This window comes from Procambarus clarkii, chromosome 5 (genome assembly GCF_040958095.1).
Source record: "Procambarus clarkii isolate CNS0578487 chromosome 5, FALCON_Pclarkii_2.0, whole genome shotgun sequence".
In the NCBI taxonomy this organism is placed as follows: domain Eukaryota; kingdom Metazoa; phylum Arthropoda; class Malacostraca; order Decapoda; family Cambaridae; genus Procambarus; species Procambarus clarkii.
In genome coordinates, this window is record NC_091154.1 from 36,886,645 (window position 1) to 36,905,219 (window position 18,575).

Consider the following 18,575-nt stretch of genomic DNA (forward strand, 5'->3'; position numbering starts at 1 on the left):
AGAACAGGTGTAGAGGTGTGGTTGTGTACGTGGTTGGTGACTGGCCATTGGTTGGTGGTGTGATCAACCAGATTATTCTGATTATTCTAGGCTATTTTAGGCTATTTATCAGGTTATTCTTGCTATTTTAGGCCATTTATGAGATTATTATTTGTTATGTTAGGCTATTTAGGATTTTCGCAATTGTAGGTTATTTATGAGATTGTTCTCGCTATCTTAGGCTATCTACGAGACAAAATTGTTCTTGCTATCTTAGGCTATTTATCAGATTATTCTAGCTATCTTCAACTTAGAATTAGAATTTTAGGGCTGAGAATTTCAATGAAATGTCGGCAGGTAATTATTTCATTGTCCTTTATTTGCAAGTTTTTACGTCTTGAACCCTCGATGCTGTCTTAAGAAACTTTAATTTTAATAAAAAAATTTTTTAACAAATTAAAAAAAAAATCAATTAAAGAGTAATTCAATAATATGTTTATATCTTTTTCGCAAATTTAGTTTAATGTTGTATAATGTAAAAAAAGGAGGGAGCAAGGGATTAGAAAAATTGAGCCCTTTTTTTATTTTAATTTATGAAGCCTGAAATATGCGGTACTGGGGGCCAGGCTCGACTTGTGATAACTTGGTCCAACAGGCTGTTGCTGCTTGCAGGTGCTCGCAGGCCCCACACATATCCACTACAGCCTTGGTTGGTCCGGCACTTCTATGCGGCATACGAGAGCGTGCTGTAGCCTCATCTAGTATATAATAAAGTTCTTTACTGCCATTGTTGTTATTTTGAGTGAATTTATTTCTTTATTTCTTCCGCAGGTGAGTGGTTGAGAAGTGTTGCCAGCTGTTAGAGTGAGCGTTGATGTCCCTTCTCCTATAAGTATAAGATAAGTATAAGGATACTTATATATTCATGGAGTTACTCATTCCTACTGTATGAATTCTCGTTTTCTTTATGTGAGGAGTTTTAAATTATCTCACAACTGGGTAGTTTTATATGTGTAAGTGTATGAATGTTGTGTTTCTGTGTATGTTGGTTTGTTTCAGTACTACACTCAGGTAAGGTGTCTCATCTTCATTAAAGTGAAAACTCGTGTGGGTTGAGAGAGAAATGATGCCGTATTATCTACAAACGGCATGCAACAATAGTTTTATCGTACATTGCAATAATGTATTACTATGTGTAGTATAGTGTGGCTTAAGTATAGTATAGTGTAGTATATTGTACATCTATCTATATAAAATAGATTATCTGTTCGGCGGTCAGATGTTTGGAGCTAGTCTCACCAAACATTGCAGGATAACTGTTGAGGATGGGGGGACCTTACCTTGAGGTGCTTCCGGGGCTTAGCGTCCCCGCGGCCCGGTCCTCGACCAGGCCTCCTCGTTGCTGGACTGGTCAACCAGCCTGTTGGACGCGGATGCTCGCAGCCTGACGTATGAGTCACAGCCTGGTTGATCTGGTATCCTTTGGAGGTGCTTATCGAGTTCTCTCTTCAACACTGTGAGGGGTCGGCCAGTTATGCCCCTTATGTGTAGTGGATGCGTGTTGAACAGTCTCGGGCCTCTGATGTTGATAGTTCTCTCTCAGAGTACCTGTTGCACCTCTGCTTTTCAACGGGGGTATTCTGCACATCCTGCCATGCCTTCTGGTCTCATGTGGTGTTTGTTCTGTGTGCAGGTTTGGGACCAGCCCCTCTACTGTTTTCCACATGTAAATTACTATGTATCTCTGCCGCCTGCGCTCAAGAGAATACAGATTTAGGCTCTTTAGTCGGTCCCAGTAATTTAGATGTTTTACTGAGTGGATTCTAACAGTAAAGGATCTCTACACGCTCTCCAGGTCAGTAATTTCTCCAGCTTTGAAAGGGGCTGTCATTGTGCAGCAGTACTCCACTCTAGAGAGCACTAGCTTCTTGAAAAGTATCATCGGTATAGCATCTTTAGTGTGAAAGGTTCTTGTTATCCAACCTGTCATTTTTCTTTTCTACCATCTTCAAGACCAAGACAGAACATCCAGCATACTAGACTAAGGAGGTGGTGTACGTTCCACCGGGAGCCAGCCAGGAGGTGGTGTACGTTCCACCGGGAGCCAGCCAGGAGGTGGTGTACGTTCCACCGGGAGCCAGCCAGGAGGTGGTGTACATTCCACAGGAGCCAGCCAGAAGGTGGTGTTCGTTCCACCGGGAGCCAGCCAGGAGGTGGTGTACGTTCCACCGGGAGCCAGCCAGAAGGTGGTGTACGTTCCACCGGGAGCCAGCCAGAAGGTGGTGTACGTTCCACTGGGAGCCAGCCAGGAGGTGGAGTGCGTTCCACCGGGAGCCAGCCAGGAGGTGGTGTACGTTCCACCGGGAGCCAGCCAGGATGTGGTGTACGTTCCACCGGGAGCCAGCCAGGAGGTGGTGTACATTCCACGGGAGCCAGCCAGAAGGTGGTGTTCGTTCCACCGGGAGCCAGCCAGGAGGTGGTGTACGTTCCACCGGGAGCCAGCCAGAAGGTGGTGTACGTTCCACCGGGAGCCAGCCAGAAGGTGGTGTTCGTTCCACCGGGAGCCAGCCAGGAGGTGGTGTACGTTCCACCGGGAGCCAGCCAGGAGGTGGTGTACGTTCCACCGGGAGCCAGCCAGGAGGTGGTGTACGTTCCACCGGGAGCCAGCCAGGAGGTGGTGTACGTTCCACCGGGAGCCAGCCAGGAGGTGGTGTACGTTCCACCGGGAGCCAGCCAGGAGGTGGTGTACGTTCCACCGGGAGCCAGCCAGAAGGTACCTGGTTGATACCTGGTTGATGGGGTTCTGGGAGTTCTTCTACTCCCCAAGCCCGGCCCGAGGCCACGCTTGACTTGTGAGAGTTTGGTCCACCAGGCTGTTGCTTGCAGCGGCCCGCAGACCCACATACCCACCACAGCCCGGTTGTTCCGGCACTCCTTGGAGGAATAAGGTGGTGTACGTTCCACCGGGAGCGTGGCACTGAGAACGCCCACAAGGGCCCGGGGTTATGGGTTCATGCAGTCTGTGTCACCTTGGCATTTATGCACTCCACAAGAAACCAGAGTGCGCCGGCCTAGGCTACTGGCTCATCTTGTGTTGTCTTGCTTATCCTGAAGAGGTTCTGTCTGACGGATGTATCGTTGTATTGCGGTAGTTGTTGTATTTGATGTGGTAGTAGTAGTAGTGTAGAGACGAAGGAAATACAGCATACACCGATAAAATGAACATGATACACCACCAACTATAGATCATACACTACACGAATCATACAGAACCACGTCATGTTCCACACATCAACCTAATACACATCACGAACTATTGATACGTCATACAGGTGCCAAACAGCGAGTGGTGGCGCGTGTGTGTATGACACACGCGGTGAGCTTTGTAGCTGCGTGTGTGTGTATCATTCATGTAGGTAAGTTGTCCCACTTGCTCCCCGGCACGTCTCCTGCCTGTGTGCGTGGTGACCTGTCACGTCTCCTGCGGGACTGTGGGCGTGTGGGCGTGGTGACCACGTCTCCTACCTGACTGTGGGCGTGGGCGTGTTGGCCTGTCAGTGAGGCTTTTATTACCGGGAGTTGCTATGCCTTTTTGTACTCAACTGTAAGGGCTTTTTTGTGGGTTTAGTTTCGTCTCCTGAGCCCCGCCTCTCCGGCTATCGGTCGTGTAATTGAATGACTCGCTTCTTATATGTGTCATTACGGCTGCATTTGATCCTGTAGCTTGTTTTGACCCGTTTTGTTCTGGTGATCCGCTGCACGTGTTTTAAACGAGACGGGCCCGCTGGGTGACATGCTCAGGGCCCCAGATGGGTGACATGCTCAGGGCCCCAGCTGGGTGACATGCTCAGGGCCCCCGCTGGGTAACATGCTCAGGGGCCACGCTGGGTGACATGCTCAGGGGCCCCGCTGGGTGACATGCTCAAGGGCCCCGCTGGGTGACATGCTCAGGGGCCCCGCTGGGTGACATGCTCAGGGCCCCAGATGGGTGACATGCTCAGGGCCCCAGCTGGGTGACATGCTCAGGGCCCCCGCTGGGTAACATGCTCAGGGGCCCCGCTGAGTGACATGCTCAGAGGCCCCGCTGGGTGACATGCTCAAGGGCCCCGCTGGGTGACATGCTCAGGGGCCACGCTGGGTGACATTCATAAAGAAATACCTTTCACAAGGCTCGTGTTCTCCTAAATATTTGTCGGATCAGAATTAACGCCGATTTGCATGCTGTCAGGTATGCTGAGTGTTGGGCGTGTGCTCACCTCCCGGGCGGGGATTTACAGAACACAGTTCGGAGAAGTAAAGCTTCAGCGCCTGGGCCGGCCTCTCCAACTGTCGCACATCTGTTATCGGGAGACAGGATACCTATTTGGCTAACCGATATATAACCCCCCCCCCCCCTAGCCAAGGGGCTAGTAGGGGGGTGGTATATCGCTCGGTCACCCATCCAGTTACTGGTTAGATCCAGTGGACACCCTCTATTTATCCCTTCTACCAGGTATTAAATTCAACTCAGGTTGACTTTACTTTTAATTATCAATCTTATTGTGCTTTTCGGTGTGGGGCTCCAGGCTGGTGCTGCTCACTCTAGCCGCGCCTTGGACGTATTGCTGTACACAGCGTTCTGAAAACATTCTTGTCTGGGGTTCATGAAAGCAAGTCACGATGCTCACCAACTTGCTCATGCCGCTGATGTGGTTGCGTCTACGTGGAGCTCCTGGGAGAGAGAGGTTCGGGGACGTCCCCGCCAGGTGGTGTGGTGGAGCGTCGTTAAATAATGAGCGGTGAACAGTGTTAGTCACAGGTGTTTAAATGTTTACGATTTAACGACACCATTAATGTTGGGTTGTTTGTATATGGTTAAATTATATTTAATATCTGTCGGATTGTGTTTGGCCGACAATACAACCGTCATACAATAGTTGTATATGTTGTATGCGGTGATGTAACAAATCTTTCGCGTTGTGTTATTTATTATGTAAGATACGATAATTATCAGGAGAAAGCACTAAGCCAGTATGACTATATATTGCCCCTGGAAGGGGGGGGGGGTGGATATTAAGACAGGATAAGCAGCTGGGATATGTGAACGGAGGGAAGGAGCGATGTTCCCAGCCACTTAGATCATCGGGGGATCGAACGCGGACCGGCAAGAAGCAAGGTCTTCGCTGTTACACCCACTCTTAAGAGGTCGTATTAGATAAATACAGTCATATGTATCATCATTAATGTCTGCGGCAGGGATGGCATGTCTGCGGTCCCGTGATACACCACAGAGGGCGCTGAGGTCATTATTGGTGTGTGTGTGTGTGTGTGTGTGTGTGTGTGTGTGTGTGTGTGTGTGTGTGTGTGTGTGTGTGTGTGTGTGTGTGTGTATTCACCTAGTTGCGTTTGTGGGGGTTGAGCTTCGCTCTTTCGGCCCGCCTCTCAACTGTCAATGAACTGTTTACTAACTACTTCCCCCCCCCCCACACACACACACCCCAGGAAGCAGCCCATGACAGCTGACTAACTCCCAGGTACCTATTTATTGCTAGGTAACAAGGGCATTCAGGGTGAAAAAAACTTTGTCCATTTGTTTCTGCCTGGTGCGAGAATCGAACCCGCGCCGCAGAATTACGAGTCCTGCGCGCTATCCACCAGGCTACCAGGCCCCGCGCGTGTGTGTGTGTGTGTGTGTGTGTGTGTGTGTGTTTGCCGGGATCCGAACCCCAAACACCCACGATTAGGCTCTCTGGCTAGCCGAGAGAATGTCTTAACCCTTTGGTCTGAGGGGCCGTGGTGGTTCGGTCATCATACACAATGAGAGAGCGAGACCGTGTTGAAAATTGGACGGCATCCTAGACGCTGCGACGCCCACGGCGAGGGTGACGGAGGGCCCAGCAGACACCCAGACACTGCTGAGGGCGACGGAGGGCCTCAGCAGACACTGCTGAAGGCGACGGAGGGGCCAGCAGACACCCAAACACTGCTGAGGGGTGACGGAGGGCCTCAGCAGACACTGCTGAAGGCGACGGAGGGCCTCAGCAGACACCCAGATATCGAAGAGCAGCGTCGCGGAGGACAAGCAGGAGTGCATGACCGCCTCTCCCCACGCAGACTGTCTGCGCCAATACATAATTATTGTTATTTGCATTTTTAGTGGTTTTTGCCGTCAAACCCATTTGCATGTCGGGCCTTAAGTATAGATCTTGTAGTACAAATAGTTACGTTGAAAATGTTATTCAGCATCTGAACGAGTATTTTTATTTTCTATTGGATAGTCAAGTGTAAAAATGTATGGATAACCAGGTGTAAATATGTATGGATAGCCAAGTGTAGACATCTCATATTCTTGAAGATAAAGTTAGGACATCACATGTTGTTGTTTTCAGATTTAGCTAAGAAGGAAGTGTCCATGTAGCACGGGCTATGGTGAGCCCGTAATCACATCACATATTCTTGAAAATAAAGTTAGCACATCTGCTATTCTTCAACTGACGATAAGTTGGCTCATCTCATATTCCTAAACAGAGGATTTCTACACAACTGGACGAGTGAGTGAGTGAGTGAGTGAGTGAGTGAGTGAGTGAGTGAGTGAGTGAGTGAAGCGTGAATCTGTCAGCTGACAGGAGGAGACGAGGACCCGTCTGTTGATATGGGGGGGACAGCTTCGTCTCGTCCCAAGCCTATATATCCCTCCCGTCAGGACAACTTGCTAAATGCCTCCGGCTTGCTCATCTATAGCTCTGTCTCCTACCTTGACTTAAGAGGTGTTTGTTATTATATCGGTGTTAGAAGGTTAACACCCTGGCAGGAAAATGATTGTGTAAGTTAGTGTTGTAAATTGTTGAAAATATCGTATGAAAATAACTACCTGCCAACCCAACACAAGATGTTAGGTTTAGGTATGAATTGTTAGTGAAACGTGAGAGAGGTGGTGTTTACACAATTCATGTTGACGTTAATTGTTTCAAAATGATAATTCGTCGGGTCATAATTTTCTAAAGTGTTGTAGAATTGTTTAAAAAAAAAAATAAGCGAGTTAAATTTGGAAGTCGAGAGCAAGAGGGTCGCGACCGTGTGAGCCGCGTGGGACGAGACAAACTTGCCCAGTGTGTGTTTGACCTCGAGCCTGAGCGGAGGCTGGTGTTCTGCGCTCCCTCCCAGGTGAATTTGAGAGAGAGGGAGAGAAAAAGGTGCTTGTGACATCACGCAAATATGGACTTTTAAAGTCCGACCTTACCTGTGATGTGCCGTTTACAGTGCTGAGTGTGGTGGTGTGCTGGAAAACCACGGAAGTCATTGCAGCCGGCAGTGAGTGGCGATTGCAACAGTGAATGCGGTCATGTGCGTCTGTTTACTTCTCTGGCCGAGTTGAAATTCCCCCGTTATAATGGTGTGATAAACTCAACTGGCCTCACACTCGCTACCTCGTAGTCCTGGTGACGTCAGGTTATCTCTTGAGGTTATCTTGAGATGATTTCGGGGCTTTAGTGTCCCCGCGGCCCGGTCCTCGACCAGGCCGTCAGTGAGGAAGGCGCCGGACACCGGCTACTGTAATTAAGAGAGACGATAGCACCCCTGAAGATATTATAATGAACCAAGATAACATTCTGACGTTGAGTGGACGGGAGCCTTCAGGCTCTTTTAATTAATGTGGTATTAAAAGGATAACGAATACATTTATTGTTGAATATTTTCTCGCGCCCCTCTTTGTCGTTTCTTGTGTTTTAAAAGAATAGGCTTGGAGAGGGGGTGCTAGGACTAGCAAGATGAAGCCCGTGTACGCGCGCACACGTGTCCTGAAACCCGTGTACACATACACACACACACACGTGTACTGAAACCCGTGTACATACACGTACACAAACTACAAACACGGCCTGAAGGCTTATAATTTATTATTGACCACTTGAATTACTCATTTAATTAGGCCAAGTTTGACCATTGTTAAGCAGTATTGGAGCATAATTGCCGTATTTAGCATAGGTCAGGCTGGTCAGGCTTTTCGGTCAGCCTAAAACAAAAGAAGTTTATCTTGCGCATTCAAACATTCCCATCATTCCACATGTTAAAATGTTGGAAAAATATTATTTTTTTTAACGATATGCGGTACGTTATGCAAATATATATATATATATATATATATATATATATATATATATATATATATATATATATATATATATATATATATAATAATAATAATAATAATAATCCTGCCCACCATCTGAGGAGCTGGAGGAACTCGACAACTTATGATAACCATCTTTGTACCCTATATGTAATTCCTTTTTTTGTAACAAAGTTCAAATAAAACAAATATATATGTGTACATACAAAAGAACGGGGGTGGTAGGAGAAGATAATATTAGTGTTCAGTGAGAAACCACAAGGTCTTCTCTGAATACTTTTTATTTTCTTCTCCGAGGCTATGGGTCCCCACATTGGCACCAGAGGTGGTAATGGGTAGCAACTCGTACAGAGGAGATAAATTTGATAAATATTTACATAAGTGCTTAGGCCTAAGCCTACCGTGATAATACTGTCAGTTACGAGTGTGTGACGTCATAGATACGTGAAGAATAACTTCACTCCCCACACACTCTCCCCCCCTCTCTCTCTCTCTCTCTCTCTCTCTCTCTCTCTCTCTCTCTCTCTCTCTCTCTCTCTCCATAACCCCCTCCCTATTCTCCCCCCTCCCCCCCATCTCTCACCATCCCATAAAAAAATCACCCCATGGCAAGATAACTTCTCAAGCTGTGTTTAGTTTATCACATGGTAAACTCGGGTACACACACACACTGTAAACTTGAGCTGGCTAAGTTGATATGTTCGCTCTCGTCCTGCTTGGGAAAGGGTTTCAAAACATTCTTTGCGAGTACTCACCTAGATGTGGTTGTGGGGGTTGAACTTTGACTCTTTGGTCCCGCCTCTTAACCGTTAATCTACTGGTATACACTGTGATGGTAAAGCGTTGGTGTTCGGCTGTTTCAAAAGCTAGGGGCAGGGCCTCGTCACATTATAGGAAAAAAAGAGAAAAGCTGGAGCTTTCGTCTGTGGTAAGGTAATGGGAAGACACACAAAACACAAGTAAATTAACAATGAAATTTTAATTACTTTAGAAAAACAAGACATGAATAAAGTTAAGCACATAAAATATGAAAGACAAGTCAACAAACAAAATAATATGAATAATCACTGGCAAATGAAAAGTTACGATAAGATAAGTGAGTTACAGTGATAGCAAAATAAATATTAGTGGTGCTGGAATATTGGCTTCGAGCTGCCACCTCCCTTAGTACACGAAAGCCAAGGCTTAGTCTACCAGCGAGAGATGTCAACTGCAAGGAGCACTGAGATATTCTGACGATACTGGAGCACTACAGCCCAGACATCAACTTGTGGTGGAGGGCGGAGGGCAGGTGCGACGGGACACCAGCCAATCAGCGACAGGCAGGCAAAGGACGAGCAGTTTGCTGGTTACGGTGGTGGTAGCTAGCAGGTGTCACTGTGTGCTGGGTACGATTTGCTCTCTGGGCAAAACGTTTGGCGATACTTGCTGGACGTATCTTCTATATTATCTTTTATATTGACGTACTTTGTAGGGAAGAGCAGGCTCAATCTCTCTTGAAAGAGATTATCGTCACAACACATTCCTGAGCTTCTCAAGCTCCATCATATCTACATGTGAAGGTGTGTATGGAGTCAGCCTCCATCACATCACTTCCTAGTGCATTCCATTTACTAACTACTCTGACACTGAATAAAGTTATTTCTAATGTCTCTGTGGCTCATTTGGGTACTCAGTTTCCACCTGTGTCCTCTTGTGCGTGTACAACCCGTGTTAAATAGTCCATCCTTGTCTAACCTGTCAATTCCCCTGAGAATTTAGTATGTGGTGATCATGTCTCCCCGAGCTCTTCTGTGTGTGTGTGTGTGTGTGTGTGTGTGTGTGTGTGTGTGTGTGTGTGTGTGTGTGTGTGTGTGTGAGAGAGATTTGGTATTTACGATGGATTAGGTTTCTTGTGCTTGTGCTTGTCTAGGCACAGACTAGGGGGGTTTTCTGCTTCCCAGTTAGATTCATATTTCATGGAGAGGGATGACAGCTCTTCAGAACTAAGATCTAGGTTAACTATTCTCAAATACTTAATGATTTGTAAGTTATTCGCCGTAATTAATACCTTGTACCTTACCTTACCTAATTACCTTAATTAATACCTAATACCTTGTACCTTACCTTACCTAATTACCTTAATTAATACCATTACCTTACAGTAATGGTAGCTGTGGTTGTAGGCTCAGTAGTCTTAACGGTGGTGGTGGTGGTACTCCAACAGTAATAGTAAACTGTGCTACTGTTGGAGTATGGGGGAAAGTTGTGGTTGTTGTGGTTGGTATGAAGTAGCCTCACTGTAGTAGTAGTTGGTGAGGGTGTGAGAGAGGAGCTACCACATGGGGTGCTCAGGGGAGGGACCACATGGGGTGCTCAGGGAAGGGACCACATGGGGTGCTCAGGGAAGGGACCACATGGGGTGCTCAGGGTGTAGTGGTGGAGGAGGAAGGGGGGGTGAGGCTGGAGCAACAGATGGCTATATGCAACAAGTGGTTTGTCGGTCGTCCCGGCTTCTGACTGTCCACATGGACGGATCGATGGGTGTGGTGGTTAGTGGGAAGAGGGGAAGGACCGGGGGGTGAGAGGGGAAAGGGGAGGGGTAATGGAGTCATGAGGGTCAGTGACCCATATATTTTAAATGTTTTCTCTGGAGACCTTGAGATTCAGCGCAGGCACTCGCGAGGAACTGAACACACGCTTACACATAAGCATACATACACATAAGTAAACACACACATGTACACCCGCGCATGTATGCACACGCGCGCGCACACAAACAAGTCTTGACTTATGGCACTACAGCTGTTTGTGGGAATATTTGTTTGTAACTTGTTTTTTTTGTCTTAAATGATGCTGCATCATTGCATAAATGATCACCAGCATCATTGCTTGTGTGTGTCGTCCTTCTGTGTGTGTGAACGGTTATGTGATGTTTGGTGGAGATTGTTGTACCTTTGGTTAATGTGATGGTTGGTGGAGATTGTTGTAGCTGTGGTTAATGTGATGGTTGGTGGAGATTGTTGTAGCTGTGGTTAATGTGATGGTTGGTGGAGATTGTTGTAGCTGTGGTTAATGTGATGGTTGGTGGAGATTGTTGTAGCTGTGGTTAATGTGATGGTTGGTGGAGATTGTTGTAGCTGTGGTTAATGTGATGGTTGGTGGAGATTGTTGTAGCTGTGGTTAATGTGATGGTTGGTGGAGATTGTTGTAGCTTTGGTTAATGTGATGTTACCTTCCCGCCATCTTAGGTCCTGTTTAAGATTGTGAATATAAGTAGGTATTACTAATTTATCACTAGGCCTAGCCTAGCAAGCTACAATTTTTTTTTAATTTGTCAGTTACACTTTAATACTTTTGTATTGTTTTATTGCTCCTTTATTGACTTGTATCTCGACAAGCTGTGTATTTTTACATTAAATTGAAAACATGCAGATGGTCGCAATTACTGTGTATAGAAACACTTAGATTTAATCCAGTGTTGCAAATGTATGAGTGTAAATGAAGTGTGTACTAACCAGGTTGGTGCAACACGTGGTTGGGGAGGACCCGACCAGGGTGGGTTGTGGTTGGGGAGGACCCGACCAGTGTGGGTGGTAGTGGTTGGGGAGGACCCGACCAGTGTGGGTGGTAGTGGTTATTAGGTCACGGGCATGTCTTGGGTGTTGGGTTCAACATAGCAATGAGGGCAACCATGTCTGGTGTTGTGGCATTGATGGTGGTGGTGATGGTGGTGGTGGTACACATGTGGACACGGGGACCCCTTCTTCACAACCACAAAAAGAGGGAGGCGATGGAGAGGGGGGGATGAAAATGACTGGAGACATAAGAGCCATAACTGCCCGACCTCTCACAGTGTTCAAAAGAGAACTCGACAAATGCCTCTTAAGGAGTACCTGATCAACCAGCCTGTGATTCATACGCCAGGCTGGCAGCAAGCTGCGTCCAACAGCCTAGTTGGCCCAGACCACCAACCTGGAGGCCTGGACAGTGACCGGGCCGCGGGGACGTTGATCCTCGGAACCATCACAAAGTAACCACAAGGAGGAGGATGGAAATGACTAGAAAATGGGTTTGTTGGTAAAGGAATATTGACACCCGGTCAGAGAGCGTGGGAGGGGGGAGGGGGGGGAGATAGGTGGTTCAGTAGTGATGGAAATGAGCATATCAAGAGGTATATATGAGGGTCAGTAGTGTAATGAGGGTGAGAGGAGGGAGAGGTGAGGGTGACACAGCCACAGTGAGGGGAGAGGTGTGAGGGGGGGGGGCGACGGAGCACACACAAGTTACCACTACAAACAGACAAAGGGTCTCCTGAGGTTAAGTTTCGCTGCCACTGAAACAAGATGACCCTCTCCAACACTGTCTCCTTCACTCTCACTACCACTACCACCACCACCACCACCACCACCACCACCACCACTACCACTCTCCCGACCACTGTAACCACCACAACTCTCGCTACCACCACCCTCTGTACTTCTCGCTACATTCTACAACATAATCCCCACCACCATTTCCACCGTTGTTTACATCATCAGCTGTTCCTCTTGTCTCCCGCCGTTGTTTACATCATCAGCTGTTCCTCACATCTCCCGCCATTGTTTACATAATCAGCTGTTCCTCACATCTCCCGCCATTGTTTACATCATCAGCTGTTCCTCTCGTCTCCCGCCATTGTTTACATAATCAGCTGTTCCTCTCGTCTCCCGCCATTGTTTACATCATCAGCTGTTCCTCAGTACTCATATCCAGGGTCTCCTCCAGAACGCGGCCGCCCACGGTAACCCATCCAGTGACTGACAAAAACAAAGGTGATTAACCTGACTGAGAGACGCATGCGCCATTGGCCTCCCGCAGCACCCCGGGACAGTCTAGGGCCGCCGTATAGGGTTCATCATCCCTCAATTTTGACCTGAAATATGATCCTTGTGGGCCCCCTAGACACGGCGAGTCGCGCCGCTGGAGAGAAGGGGAGAGAGAGAGGGAAAAGACGGATGAAGGAGCAGCAAAAGAGACAATAACAGCTGCAGGATGGAAGGGGATGAAGAGCTGTCAGTGGGAAGGGAACTGTGGGAAAGGTAATATTGATGGGTCACGTAATGGGAAGCTTGCCACTGTTATTATTTATAGGAAGGGATGAGTGTCGTGAGGGGTGGGGGAGGTAGTCTCGGGGCTACGTGAGGGAGGGGAGGTAGTCTTGGGGCTACGTGAGGGAGGGGAGGTAGTCTTGGGTTTTTTTATTACGTTGAGTTTTAATAGTACGTCGCATTTCTAACGGATTGCTCGAATCCGTAACAAATGTGACGTATTAGGTGAGAGGACAGGTTGACAATATTCATCCTAGCTCATCACGGTCGTTAGATCTTTCCTCTAGTGATGATTGATGAAGATTAAGCCACCCAAGAGGTGGCACGGGCATGAATAACCCGTAATCCCTGTGATGTAAATAAAATGGCCGTCCAGGCTAGTCAGTATACTCGCATGATTGGGAGACTGGATGCAATACGAAACTACCTATGGCCTTTTATTAATAAAATATATAATATATGCACAGGGGCCCGGTGCATATATTAGCTATGGTGAGTGTATGGGTGCAGGGCGGAGGGGGGTGGAGCAGGTCTGACCCTTGGCATCCCCCTGGAAGGTGGGGAACAAGTTGTGCCGTGTTGTGGCAGGGTGCTGAGTTGGCACCACAACCTACCCCCCCCCCCCCCCCCCCCCACCACCACCACAGTCAGGCGTGCAACAAGTGCCACTGTGCACAAGTGCCACTGTGTCAGTGGCACTGCCACTGCCAGTGGCATATATGTGGTTTTTAGTGGTTCTTGTGGTGTTTGTTGATCGTCTAATCTCCTATAGCCCTACTTTTAGTGTCTTCCCCCTTACTTTCCTTTCCCCATCTCTTTTTCCTCTTCTCCTTTCCCTCTCTTTATTCCTCCCTCCCTCCCTTCCCCCTCTTTCTCCTCTCTCTTCCCACTTCCTTTTCCTACTCCGTATAAATCAAGTAAACTATTTTGTTGTTGTCAGGATTATTAATAACTTGTACCAAGCGTAACAAGAACACCCGAACAACACCATATTCACGTGTCTCACAACACCAGAAGAATACAACACATCAATACACTTCGATGTCTTGTTAGTGTTGTTGCCAGCGGCCACAACCACCAATATATCGCTGGGCGTGGTGTAAGTGACCCCGAGGAACGACCGGGTGCTGCCTGGGTTGAAGGAGCACCTAACAAGTGAGGGAGAGGAGCAGGTGGAGCAGCAGCAGCAGAAGCAGCTGGAGCAGGTGGAGCAGCAGCAGCAGGAGGAGGTGGAGCAGCAGCAGCAGCAGCAGGAGGAGGTGGAGCAGCAGCAGCAGAAGCAGGAGGAGGAGCAGGAGACGGGTGGTGTGGAAATACTATACTAGATAGATGGCTGGCCGGCTAAGTTCGCCCACATGTGCTGGAGGGGTCAGAGGGAAGGCGAGAGGGAAGGTTGGACGGTCTGTGTATTGTTGGGGGGAAGTATAGATCCGCCAGGAGGAAGATGGGGGCATTGGAGGAGGAGGAAGATGGGGGGCATTGGAGGAGGAGGAAGATGGGGGCATTGGAGGAGGAGGAAGATGGGGGCATTGGAGGAAGAATGAGAACTATGTACTGACCTACCAGTGACTACTTGCCAGCGACCTCGTGGAAGTGGGGTCTAACACTATCCCTCGCTTACTATTGTGGGAATAGTGTGAATACTCGTGACCTGCCTGACTGCCTGCACTCAGCAACCGAAAATTCAAAACAACACAGCACGTTTGAAACTGCATAGAAGAAGCCTACTAGTCCTAAGCATAAATGAAACACGCGAGCTGTATAGAAATAAAAATCGGCATCATCCAGCTTACTCTAAGTGCAAGCCGGTATAGCCATTGATACAGTGCTCACCATCGCTGTGTCAATAGGCCACAACACTCCACTACCATCGACATGCCTCTTGCAACACTCCCCTCCATAATAATTCTGCAACATCCATTCTTCTTCATGTCACTCCTTGCAACACCCATCCCCCCATATTACTCCTGCAACCTCCCCCACACCCTCCTTCAGAATCACTCCAGCGACCGCTTCTCAGCGACACAGCTATCAGACTGAGTGGGCAGTATCATGTTCGCTATTGAGCTGTATAGTAACTGATAGTCTTAAGTGTTCAGTTATACGCACCAGCAGGGCGCTTGAAGGCTCTGTGTATAGCTGGGGTGTCAACTGGACACCCTCTCTCAGAGCTCTTATGTATAGCTGGGTGTCAACTGGACACCCTCTCTCAGAGCTCTAATGTATAGCTGGGTGTCAACTGGACTCCCCTCTCAGAGCTCTAATGTATAGGTGGGTGTCAACTGGACCCTCTCTCAGAGCTCTTATGTATAGCTGGGTGTCAACTGGACCCCCCTCTCAGAGCTCTAATGTATAGGTGGGTGTCAACTGGACCTCACTCAAAACCTGTGTGTTATCAGCCGCACTCTTGTGATCGTGTTTGTAAGTGCCTTATTGTGCGGCGTCTATGTCAGTCGTGTATTAGCCTAAAGCCAGCCTTCAGTATTTCTGAGATTGCCTTTTTGTCGATTTCGTGAGTTCTACTCCTGCAGCCTGGTCTCTGGCCTGCCTCTCTCTGGCGAGCGCTTGGTCTTCGCGCCTTTGGTCCCAGGCCGGGTTGTCGGGAGTAGAATAACTCACGAAACTCTTTCCAGGTATGCTCCAGGTGAGGCTGTTTGTCTTGCTTAACCCGAAGGCCCCCACATAGCCATCACGGTTTGGCTGATCCGGTAACTCCTGCAGAAACTTGCCCAGTTCTCGCTCGAAAGCTTCCACTGTTGTTCCAGCGACATTCCTTACATTTGTTGGCGGGAGATTGAGGAGTCATGTGCCTCTGATGTTTGTGCTTGATTGTCTGCGTTGTAACCTATTCTTCTTTTATGCCTTTGGTGACTATTCTTTGAATGCCATACGCCATGAATTTCATATTCCTTGCCATGTCCATGCGTAAAGCGGCTCAGTGTCACTCTGTCGTTGGTTGGGTGACGCGCCGTCCACCAGACAATGCCTTTGGAGGTATACGGCGCCGGAGAGCGAACTCTCCTTCTCTTGTGCTCTTAATCTCGTGTTTCTGGGTCGGTGAGGGAGGGAGGGTTCGGGTTCCATGGGGTTTATCAATATTCCCAGGCCAATGTCCTCCCTTATGTCATTGATGTAGATTGAGGAAATCGGTCCAATTGTCTACATATTTTTTGCAAGGGAGGGTTTTTGATATTCAAAGGTAAATGAACCCATAAAGATTGATTGCTTGAAAAGTGGATGTGGCAAGGCACTTGACGGGCACATAAGACTCGAACCATTGTTGAACGCTTATTGCGAACCTGCCTTAACCATTATTCGAGAAATGGTCGAACCGTTTACACAAATTATTGCAGCTCTCTATCGTAACATTGGCAACACTTATGTTAATCCAGTAGCCCTTTTGTTCTTTTTTGTGAATGAAAATAACACACGTGGCTTAGGAGTTGTTTTTCTTGATCAGCTCTTAAGTCTTTTTCTTGATCAGTGCTTCGCTCTAATTTCGTAGATGCCTCACCGGTATACTATAGAAATAGGCCTATTATCAATACAACTAACCTAATCCTAACCTAATTTAGGTCAAACTACTGATGATGTATAAAAGGGGTACCACCTATGCTGCAAATTGTAGGGGACCCATTGCCTCGGAGAAGAGAATAAAGGGTATTCAGGGGAGACCTTGCGGATTCTCCCTTAACACGGTATGGACTTAGCCCGCTAGCCAGAGGCTTGTGACCCGGCCTGGCCACCTACGAACACATGCGGTTAATGATGCTCACCTACATGAGCCACGACTGACCATTGACCATTTGTCCCTAGCATTTTATATCATATTCCCTCATTCGCCCCCCCCCCCCCTTTCTCTCTCTCTCTCTCTCTCTCTCTCTCTCTCTCTCTCTCTCTCTCTCTCTCTCTCTCTCTCTCTCTCTCTCTCTCTCTCTCTGTCTCTCTGTCTCTCTGTCTCTCTGTCTCTCTCTCTCTCTCTCTCTCTCTCTCTCTCTCTCTGTCTCTCTCTCTCTCTCTCTCTCTCTCTCTCTCTCTCTCTCTCTCTCTCTCTCTCTCTGTCTCTCTCTCTGTCTCTCTCTCTGTCTCTCTCTCTCTCTCTCTCTCTCTCTCTCTCTCTCTCTCTCTCTCTCTCTCTCTCTCTCTCTCTCTCTCTCTCTCTCTCTCTCTCTCTCTCTCTCTCTCTCTCTCTCTCTCTCTCTCTCTCTCTCTCTCTCTCTCTCTCTCTCTCTCTCTCTCTCAATAGCCCATCGCAAGGGATGGGATATGAAGAGTGACTGAAGGAACTGATCATGCTAGTTGTATTGTCTGCGTTGTAACCTATTCTTTTATGCCTTTGGTGACTATTCTTTGAATGCCATAGACCACGAATTTCATATTCCTTGTCATATCCTTGTTAGAATAGCGTAAAGCCGCTCAGTGTCGCTGGTTTATCAATATTTATCAATAGACTCCTACTAGGAGGGAGTGGGGAGATATGATAGCAGCATACAAAATACTTAGGGGAATTGGCAGAGGGGAAATAGGCGAAATACTTGCTTGATACCTGCTTGATAGCGGTTCTGGGAGTTCTTCTACTCCCCAAGCCCGGCCCGAGACCAGGCTTGACTTGTGACGTGTTTGACATGGAAATCTTCACACGGAATACCAACAGAACATGGGGGACATGGGGGTGAAAGCTGGAAACTCTGATGAGTTTAAGCGACGGCTAGAAAGGCGGGATCCAAGAGCCAACGCTCGATCCTGCAGGCACAAATAGGTGAGTAGACACGCACGCCTACCTATGCATACACTACCCCCCTCTCCCCTCTCCCCATCACCCACCACACCACCCCTCATCTCGCCCGTGTAGCCCACTCAGCACGTACTGACCCTGGCCAGATAATGGGAGCTTGATAAAGAAATGGGTCCCGTGGGAGGCGGTGTAATGGGGGGGGGGGGAGCGTAATGGGCAGTGTCCACCTGTGTTTCGTGGGGGGGGGGGGGGATGTAACATGAATCATGCGTGAATCAGAACGCGTGCATACCTGTGCACATGACCGGGTCCGGGGATCGATCCCCGGTGATGGCGGAAACAAATGGGCATTTTCACCCAGATGCACCTGTTTACCTGGCAGTAAATAGGTGTATTGTCAACTGTGCACCTGGGAGTTAGACAGCTGCTACGGGCTGCTTCCTCTGTGTGTACTCGCCTAATTGTGCTTCCTGGGGGTTGAACTCGGGCTCTTTGGTCCCGTCTCTCAACCGTCAATCAACAGGTGTACAGGTTCCTGAGCCTATCGGGCTCTGTCATATCTACATTTGAAACTGTGTATGGAGTCAGCCACCACCACATCACCCCTAATGCATTCCATTTGTCAACCACTTTGTGTGTGTGTGTGTGTGTGTGATTGAGTGAGTGTGTGAGTGAGTGAGTG

The 18,575-nt window shown here is 48.1% G+C and overlaps 1 protein-coding gene across 7 annotated transcripts in view; it reads left to right on the top strand.

The window, feature by feature from the left end:
* LOC123763092 (caskin-2) overlaps positions 1-18,575 on the top strand; it is a 439,015-nt gene that overhangs the window by 328,653 nt on the left and 91,787 nt on the right. The window contains exon 1 of one of the 7 annotated variants that reach the window (XM_045750044.2): positions 7,051-7,122. The exons of 4 other annotated variants lie outside the window; for them this stretch is intronic. The gene's annotated coding sequence lies outside the window, so the exon portion shown is untranslated. Of the gene's footprint in view, positions 1-7,050; positions 7,152-18,575 lie in introns of those variants that run through there. 2 more of the 7 variants (XM_045750052.2, XM_069301246.1) reach the window with 2 other exon arrangements.